At 38.9% G+C, this 9,999-nt stretch overlaps 1 pseudogene across 1 annotated transcript; it reads left to right on the forward strand.

The window, feature by feature from the left end:
* The first annotated feature begins 7,600 nt into the window (after positions 1–7,600).
* Positions 7,601–9,639, forward strand: LOC149159319 (leucoanthocyanidin dioxygenase-like; annotated as a pseudogene). Its single transcript, XR_016261265.1, has 4 exons — positions 7,601–8,254; positions 8,610–8,878; positions 8,943–9,004; positions 9,289–9,639. The product of XR_016261265.1 is annotated as a leucoanthocyanidin dioxygenase-like (transcript).
* Positions 9,640–9,999: the final 360 nt, after the last annotated feature.

A 9,999-nucleotide genomic window follows, 5' to 3' on the forward strand; every position in this document is an offset into this window, starting at 1 on the left:
GGATATCTCCAACAAGGAAACAAGGGTTTCCTGAAACTTTGGGGAGTGAAAGAGGCACAGGGATTTTGTCAGACTCGATCAGGGATAATCTCACTATAGTATCAATATCTCATATCTTCTCCCATAAGGCCTTCCCATGGAGGTTTATTTATACTTCTCCAAATTAGTTCTTTTAGTTGGGAAACAGTTGGGCAATGGGCAATAGGAGGTGAGTAATAGGTAAAACCCGTGAACTCTGCCCTAAATTAAGGAAATTCATTTTTTTTTAGTGTTTTAACATATGTACGCAGGTTAGGTATATGCCGACCTGCATGTACACGCTTTTATCACACGGCAAAGTAGCATATAGGGAATAAAACATTGTTTTTAGATTTTGGACCAAGTCTAGAAGGAAGGGTTGCCCTAGGCCATAATCAGAGCATCAGATCTACCAAGAGTGGTAAATGGTGCTATAAAAATGCCCCAAGTAGTGTACCTTAGTTTGAAAGAAACTACACTTGTTGAGCTTATCATACAATTGATGCTCCCTCAATAACCTCAACACTGCTACTAAATGCTCGACATGCTCTTCCTCATTTTTATAATATACCAATATATCATAAATGAACACAATAACAAACTTATCCAAATATGAACACAACACACTATTCATCAAGCACATAAACGTAGTTGGAGCACTAGTTAAGCCAAATGGAACTACAAAAAACTCATAATTCCCATATCTGGTCCAAAAAGTTATCTTGTAAATTTCCTCCTCTTTGATGTGTACTTGATGGTATCCAGATCTCAGATCAATCTTCGAGAACACTACTTCTCCCTTCAGTTTATTGAACAAGTCATCAATCCTTGGCAAAGGGTATATGTTCTTAATGGTCACTTTGTTCAACTGCCTGTAGTCAATTCATAATATGAGAGTTCCATCTTTCTTCTCCACAAACAATATCGGTGTGCCCCAAGGTGATACACTTGGCCTAATGTATCCCTTGTCCAACATTTCCTTCAATTGTAGCTTTAATTCAACTAACTCAGGTGTGTTCATACTGTAAGGTGCTTTTAATGCTGGAGCTTCCCCTGACACTAACTTAATAGAAAAGTCTACCTCCCTGTGAGGTGGAAATTCGGTAATGTCCTTAGGAAATACATCCTGAAAGTGTTGAAAAACTGGGTACCTTCTCAACACATATGTATCCTCAACCTCCTTACCCTTATCACTAGAAATTTCTACTGCAAATAACATACACCCTTTCCTACGAATATGATTTTCTTGCATAGCCGTCACCATCCTAACTGATGTGGCTTTCTTCTTACCCTATAAGACTCTTGGTTCCCCATTGTCATCAACACACTCAATGGATTTATCATAATAATCTACCTTGGTTCTGTGAAGATACAAATAATAAATGCCCAACATCATACTGTATGATCCCAACAGCAATACATTTAGATGTGTTGCAGTAGGCGTACCATTCAAATAAAATGTGCAAACTCTTATCCAATGATGAACTCTCTTCTTTGTACTTGTAGCCAAATGTACTAACCAAGACTCTACATGCAATTCCTTTCTCAAACCACACTTATCCACCAAGTTAGAATTAACATAGCTATAATTAGATATAGGGTCAATCAAAATAGAAATAACTTGATCACAAAGCTTATCTTATATCTCAATGATAGATTCCTAATGCTTTGCGTATCTGTTGTCCACGTCTACATAAATGTGAGGAATAATCTTCCCTACATCCCCAACAGTATGTTCCTCTTGCGCACTATATATCTGAGGCGTACCACCTTGATTCTATGTACAATCTCTCTTAATGTGTTCCTTGGCGCATGTCCAACACTCCAATCGACCAATACCAACACCTCTATGCCATTGTTGCAACTCATGTCCCTGCCTAGCTGCATTAAACTTCTTTTGCAGTGCCATATTTTCTTTCTCACCTACATGCTGAGGCCTTGTCCTCTTAGGCTTCCGTTTACCTTTACCTTTCTCTTTTCCCTTCCATCATTGTTGAGATTCATTCTTACGATTTGACTATTCGTGGAAATAAATGACTTCATCAAGTGACCGAGGCTCATCATACTCAATATGATCACTAAATGCTAATGGAAAACTACTGACAAATTATTGAACTTTAGCCTTCTCATCTATAAGATATGGTACATACCTCAATAGCTCAAGAAACTTGGTCGTGTACTCTTCATATGTCATTAATCCCATCTTTAGCTCATAGAACTCTTTGGCCTTACTATTGTAGTACCTCTCTGACAAGTACTTCTTCCTGAAAAGCCTCTTGAACTCCTTCCAACTCAAGTCATTTGTCCTAATGTATCTGAACCACTTAACATATTCCCACCAAATGTATGCTTTACCTTTCAAGCTAAAGATCGCTACTTTGGCCTTCATGTTATCTATGTACTCATGCAACTCAAAGAATTTGTTCATCCCAAGTATCCAAGCCTCTACATCTTCCGGCTTCTTCACATCTCCATCAAAAGTAGGTGGCTTTACTTTTTTAAACTCATTTGGTAAGTATCCCCTATCATTCCTCCTGTAAGGATGATAGCAATGACAATCATGATGTCTATCAGAACTAGAACTAGAATAGTACATGTACTCATCGCCCCTCCTATCCGGAGTTTCCAATAGCCTGCCATCTCTCACCGTGTCAGATCTATCTGACCTATGTCTACTAGGAGACCTACTGCCATATGCCCCATTAGTTTTATCCTCATGTCCATGGTTGATCCGAAGTGGCCCTTGTCACTACAAGTTTGAAAAACTCTGAATAAGTTTTGCATTAACCTCTGCTTGTTTCTCTTGTGCCTGTATGATCCTGTCGTTATCTGCCTTACAACTCCTTATCTCTTCCTTCAAGATTCTCAATGCGTCCACCAAATCAGAAGAGTGCCCCACACCATGCTGCTCATCTTATGCATAGGGAGATTCTACGTAGTTTACCACCTTGCTAGCCATTTGATATCTTTTCTGCAAGGCATACTATGTTAGCTAAACCAAATCACAATAAATCAATGTACCTTAACTTAGCTTGGGAAGGATACCTTGTCTTCAAGATCAACAAATCAACATGATACATGTATAACAAGAACATAACAACATATAGATATACGTAAATATATGCATCAACACATAAACATAATTCTAGTTAGGGTCCAGTCATCAATGCATGGCCATATAAACAATGCATGCTATGACCTCATGCATGAAAAAAACCACTACTCCATTGTACACATTGCCACATGCAACCATCAACGTGCATAATAAATGCCTAATCAACTACACATAGACATAAACGCAGGTAGTCAAGCATAAGCGATCAATTCTTGTAACCAAACCTTCAAGACTAATCCATGTAATCAAACATACAAGAAGGTGATCAATAGGCATATAATAACATGTAAGCGACATATAATAATATGTAAGCAACATATAACAATATGTAACTATTCGTACACTCATGACGATACACTACAAAATCAATCATCAAGTTCCTCATGAGAACCTTACTACAACCATGATCAACATTATGCAATGAAATAAGCACATGGAATGCAAGTGTAAGAGATACACATGCATGACCAACACATAGCCCATCCAGTCCGAGGGGTGAACTATGCTCTGATACCACTCTGTAACACCATCCTCCCACATCGACCCAAGTAACCATGCCAACCATGGTAAACATGCAACAAGAGGCCACTATGATTGGATTCGACCTCCTATGTGACCTTAAGGAAGTGGAATCGACAGAAACATAACACACAAACATTCAACATCAGCTTCAGGACCCTTAGGAACCAATCCAACACTTCAGACAACTTTCCCTTGGGTCCTATTGAAGTTTTGACCAACTTAAGCCTCAGTCTCTCTCATGCTATATGCATGACAATGTCCAAAAACCCAGAGTCGCTCTCACATGCTTTCCTGCCAGCATCCAGAGACCCATTTTTCCAGTTCTGTGCCAGCGTCCCAGGAATTTGAGCCACGTTTTTAGGCCCAAAGCCCAGGTAACTGCCCATAATGGAATGATAACTTAGGAGTAGTAAAAGAACAGGGAAACAATGTTGCAAAAGCAATAAGTTAAACAAGGCCTTAATCAGATCCCTACCAGCTATGACAGGAATTTCATCAAGCATGTCGCAAGAATGTAATCTACAGGTTTAACCAACAGAATCAAGCATAGGGATCTTGTATTTATCTGAGAATCGCTAAGAACCATTGTTCCCTCAAGTCATTTAATGCATTACCATCTATTAGGCCATAGATACATTATCCATTCATTTACAAGTAAAGACATGCTGAGAGTCATACATAGATGCTGTCATAAAGAACACATATAACCAACATAATAATGACATAAATACTCATGAAATCACAACCATATAGACCACATATAATCCAACAAAATGCTCATAGAAATTCAAGGAGAAATAACCTTTCATTAACGATGCAAAAACGAAACTCAGGATCGGACTCCCACGTTCCACCCGACCATAGAATGGCTAAGCCAAATCTCTCTTCAGCCATTCATCCCCGTGCCATATTCCAAGCATGAATGTGGGACTCAAACCAAAAGAACCAACCAGGGCATATCGGGGCTAAACCACCTCACCCTCATCAAGGGAAACTAGGCTTTGCCGTAATCCATCCTAGATCACTAGGTCAACACAATGAGCACATCATAATGGGCTTTATTGTGATCTCCACCCGATCACTAGGCCAAACAAGCATGGATGCCACCGGATTTCTCCACCTACATCATGGGGAATTTTCCTGTCTCCTAGTCTCTCATCCTTTGCCACAATCTAATCCCGGATCACTAGGCCCTAAATCGAGACCCACTCTCTAGGATTTACTGCATATCCCAAACCTATGATTATTATGCCCAATGGAGAGCAAACCACCTCTTGGCTTTACCGTATATACTACCATTCACTGACAAGGATTCCTAGGCCCACCGAGGCAACACAATCATGGCTTTACTGCAACCCACAATTTAGCTCAGGGGTCACTAGGCCAGTGTCTTTACCATGATCCACAGTCTGGTTCAGGGACCGCTAGGCCATGTGCTCTATCATTTGGGGATCTACTCCACTCATCTTCAAATCCATCCGACAATCCAGCTCAACCAAAACATGAGAACCCCATAACACCATGGTTATCAAGAAATGGCAAGGCTAGGCTAAAAAAAATGTTACACTTGGAAAAACCCATGCCACAACAACAAAGAACCACATGCAATACCATGCATGCCAAATCTAGTAAGGAAACACATGAAAATCAATACCTGCAATGAATCCCGATGTAGCTGCTTAATCCTGCCTTTCCCTTCTTGATTTTTTCTTCCTCTTTCCTTCTTTTCCTTTCTTGATCCCATGCCAAAGTGCTTCAAGAAAACTCTAAGTGTCCAAGAGTGAGAGAGAGAGAGAGAATAATGAGAGAGTTTCAAACCTTAACTGATAAAAGGTTACCAATTGATCCTCATAAGCCTTTTTATGAATGAGGCCTTTATTTTCTTCATTTTCCATTATTTTCCTTCAATTTCCTCCTCACATGCAACTTGTGACCTTTCACCTCCTTTTTTCTCTTAATTTCCATTATATTCATAAATAGATGTGCCAAAAATGTCACTTTTCCTTTCCAAAGCCTTAGCCATTGCCTTTGCCAATTTCCTTAGATATTAATAACCAAATGAACACCCCTTAAGATGTCTTGCCCAACATTCAGCTTGGAATAAGTGTCCCATCAACCATGGTTATTATTTTTGTTGTTATTAACTTTTATTACATGGAATTTTCACTAGGGTTGTTACAAATTCCCACTCTATAGACCAGACCTTGAGGTTGAGAACAAAGATCAGAGGCTTAAGAAGACCCACCCTCCTCACTAGACCAAAAATGGTATGACTTGCTACAAGTACCCCAAAATGACCAAACATAAAAAAGAAATTAAAATCGGGTCCAACCCCACCTTCCATACCTTTCACCAATAGAAAAATTCCACAATCCCCTCAGAGGAGGGATAGAGGAACGAAAGATAAAAACCCTCTCCCCTGACAACAAAGCCTCCTAGTATAAATAAAATAAAACAAGCAACAAACCCGTGCACGTACTCTTCCGAGAATGCTACTCCATACCCAAGATAGACAAAACCAATGAAAATAGTAATATTGGGGACGATAAGAAAAATTACCTATTGGAATCCATGAATGCATGCCAAGATAAAGCAACTTAGTGTTGTCGAACTCGAGTTGCACCCAAAATGACTCAACCAACTGTCCACAATGATAGCTTGAGTAGTCACTGTGAAGCTTGACCCTACCAGTTTATCAGCAATTTTGAATCTAGCCTGACACACACCTCCCAAACTAATGCATAAAAACAAGGAACTACAACAATTGAAAGCCCCCACCAACATGCTATGATTGACATATCAATTCGGAATAAGATCTCCCCATCTCCAACTTCGAAGTCTAGGTTGATAAATACAACCATAACCCCTTTCCCAACTATAGATAGGAATGAAAAATAGATAGGGTACATGCTCCATCCCTTCACCGCAAACCAAATATAATGAAGCTAAAAAACACAACACTCCATAGAACGATACAATTTACTTCACACACCTCAAGCTAGGAGAGGGCACACCACAACACCCTATTAATAACATATAGTGTTAATGAGTGATGAGCACCCCAAACCTGCTTGCTCCTTAACCACAACCCTATTGAGAAATAAAATATATATTTTAATTAAATTATCATTATTTCAAAATTAAATGTTAATCATTAAGTTATATAAAAAAAATGTCATAAAAAAATTCTTAAAGAGTATGTACGTTTTGATGCATAAGAGGTCTCTTCGAGACTCATAATCACGATATTGTGTAATTTAGATTCTAACTAAGCTACATCAGTCTAGGCTTGTAATCACTATAAAGAGTAGGTAAGTTTTGATGCATAAGAGGTCTCTTCGAGATCTATAGTCAAAATATTGAGTAATTTAGATTCTGACTAAGCTACATGAGTTTAGGATTTGACTGCTAAGTCTACGAAGGCATACATACTCTACCCCCTCTAGTTTTGAACTTGTGACCTCTTAGGAGGAAACACATGCTCTTAACCATTAAGCCCACTCAAGCTGTATACAAAGAAATATGAGGTGACCCTTGATTTGATCGCCTAATCTATACCCCATTTACTTAATGTTTTTTTAAACGATAAAACACATAAATCGATTTTCTTTATGACAATGATATTAACATTAAAAACCACACATTTTTTCATTTGTTAAATATATTTATGTAAAAAACTTTACCAAAACTGAAAAGCCAAAATACTATTTTTTGGATGTGATATTTAACCTTTTCCAAATATATATATGGGAAAACAACAAAAGTCGAAAAGCAGAAAGACTGACCATACTATTTCTCGGGTATATTTATGGGAAAACAACAAAAGTCGAAAAGCAGAAAGCCTGACGATACTATTTCTTGGGTTTGATGTCGTTGAATGGTGGAAAATAAAATTATATTCGTTGAAGGTCCTCAATCTGTCTGACAACCTAGGGGTGAAACTTCACAGTACCCAGAGAAAGACCTTCATTTTTCTCCCATAGCACAGCAACAGATAGCTGAGCAAGATACCCTCCGCTCAACGCTTATCATCTCTCCGTATCTGTTCAGGGAGAAGCTCTGAATTGCACATTCAGCATAAACTTGTGTGCGGAGAGACGATGGCTTTGGAAAATTGGGCGTTTAAGCGAGTGCAGACATTGGCAGACAGTGGAATCCAAACGGTTCCACCCCAGTACGTGAGACCGGTGGAAAAATCCCACCATGATCCTAACAGCTTCCAAGTTCCCATTATCGACTTACAGCTACCATTCAGCCCTGAGAAACACGACCAAATGTGCAAGGATCAATATGACAGCATCGCTGCAAAAATTTCAAGGGCTGCAGAGAATTGGGGCTTCTTCCAAATTGTTAATCATGGCATCCCTGACTGTTTTATTGCTCGAGTGCAACCAGCGGGCAAGACGTTCTTTCAACTTCCCACTGAAGAGAAGGAAGCATACGCTAACGAACCACAGAATCCCATCGGCTATGGCAGCAAAATTGGATATTCGCCCCATTCAGAGGCTAAGTTGGATTGGGGAGACTATTACTCTAACGGATTTGGCCTCCTGATTTGAGGGATATGAGCAAATGGCCCACAAAACTCTCCGATTTTACGTATATCCTCATTTTCTTTCAAAATTTTGATCTATGTATACTCTTTTTTCAGCATGAAAAACGGTATGTTGATTGTATTAATCAATAATACCAAAAAAAAAAAAAAAAAAAACAACAACGTGTACAGCATTTTGATATGTCTAACAGTTCAGTACATACTGACGGGCATATGAAGCTATACCAAAAATCTGAAACATAGAGAGTGCAGACAAAAAAACAGACCTATCTGTAGAAACCGTTGGTCCAAAATATAGCATAAATAACAGCATATGCGAGAATCATAATTAGGAGAATAGAGAATGTATGGGGATTCAGGGGAGCCTAAGATGTCTGATGAAGAATTTTGTGGTTGCAGGGAATCTATGGATGAATACAGCAGAGAGGTGTCGAAATTATTCGAACTGCTGATGGAGTCATTGTCGCGTGATCTGGGCCTAGAGACTGAAAACTCTCTGAACGAGAGCGTAGGAGGGGAGAGGAAGCAGCTGTATATAAGAATGAACTACTATCCACCATGTCCTCAGCCGGATCTGGTGGTGGGACTGGCTCCCCATTATGATCCAAACGTCCTCACAATTCTTCTTCATGACCAAACCCCAGGCCTGCAAATTCGCAAAAATGGAGGTTGGATTGATGTCCAGTGCGTTCCAGGTGCTCTGGTTGTGAATATTGCCGATCAGATGGAGAGGTTGGATTGATGTCCAGTGCGTTCCAGGTGCTCTGGTTGTGAATATTGCCGATCAGATGGAGGTACGTTGACACACCGCACCTTCTTTTTTAATTTTATTATTATTATTATTATTCATTTTACAGTAATTTATTAGAATAATTTAGACCTATCTCTGAAAAAGATAATACCCATGGTGCCAACCACTTCATCCTCCCAAAATAACACTTTAAAACAGTCAAATTCCAATATCATTACACAGTATATATGGGAACTTAATAGCACTAGGCTAATAGCCTAACCATATTCAATGTATCGAAGATTGTTATTCCTGTTAGAGGTTAATAACTGGGATTTTGATGAACAGATATTGAGCAATGGGAAATACAAGAGCATTGAACACAGGGGCATGGTGCACAAGGACCGCTCAAGAATGTCATGGGCCGTGTTTTGCGGCCCACCCCGTGATGTGGTGGTGTTATCCAGGAAAGAATTGATAGAGGAGCAGCATCCTCCATTGTATCAGGTGTTAGGCTCCCCGTTAACGGCAATCGTGACTCCAACAGGGAGCTTTTTTCGGAAAATATCTCAAGAAATTTTTCAAAACGGGTTTGGATGGAAAGTGTCACATTCAGGACGCCAAACAACAACATTAAGTGGTATCCAACTCGTGAGCATGATTCCTATGCAGATATTAATCATCACATATACGCTGTAACGAAGTTGTTAGATCTCGTTTATGTGTTTCGTCAACAAATTAAATTAGATGTCAGATACTGAATATCAGTGATTGAATAATTATTGCTTCAGAGATTGTAGATTTCAAAATAAATTATTAATGAAAGCGAAATAATTCATCTCCTCCATATTCTCAAAATTTCAAAAGTAAACATAATTACAATAGAATTATATTCAAAATAGCCTTTTTAAAATACAAAACAGCAGGATTTGACCAATTTTTTTTTCACAAATTGCATCCCAAATTCTAAAATAAAGTCCCGTCCAAAAAAATATTTCACAAATTGCATCCAAAAATTCTAAAATGAAATCCCTCTAAATCCTCCTGAAAGAGTTAAAT

Source organism: Pinus tabuliformis, chromosome 5_2 (genome assembly GCF_031772625.1).
Source record: "Pinus tabuliformis cultivar Carrire ecotype Pingquan chromosome 5_2, CPIR1, whole genome shotgun sequence".
NCBI classification, from domain to species: domain Eukaryota; kingdom Viridiplantae; phylum Streptophyta; class Pinopsida; order Pinales; family Pinaceae; genus Pinus; species Pinus tabuliformis.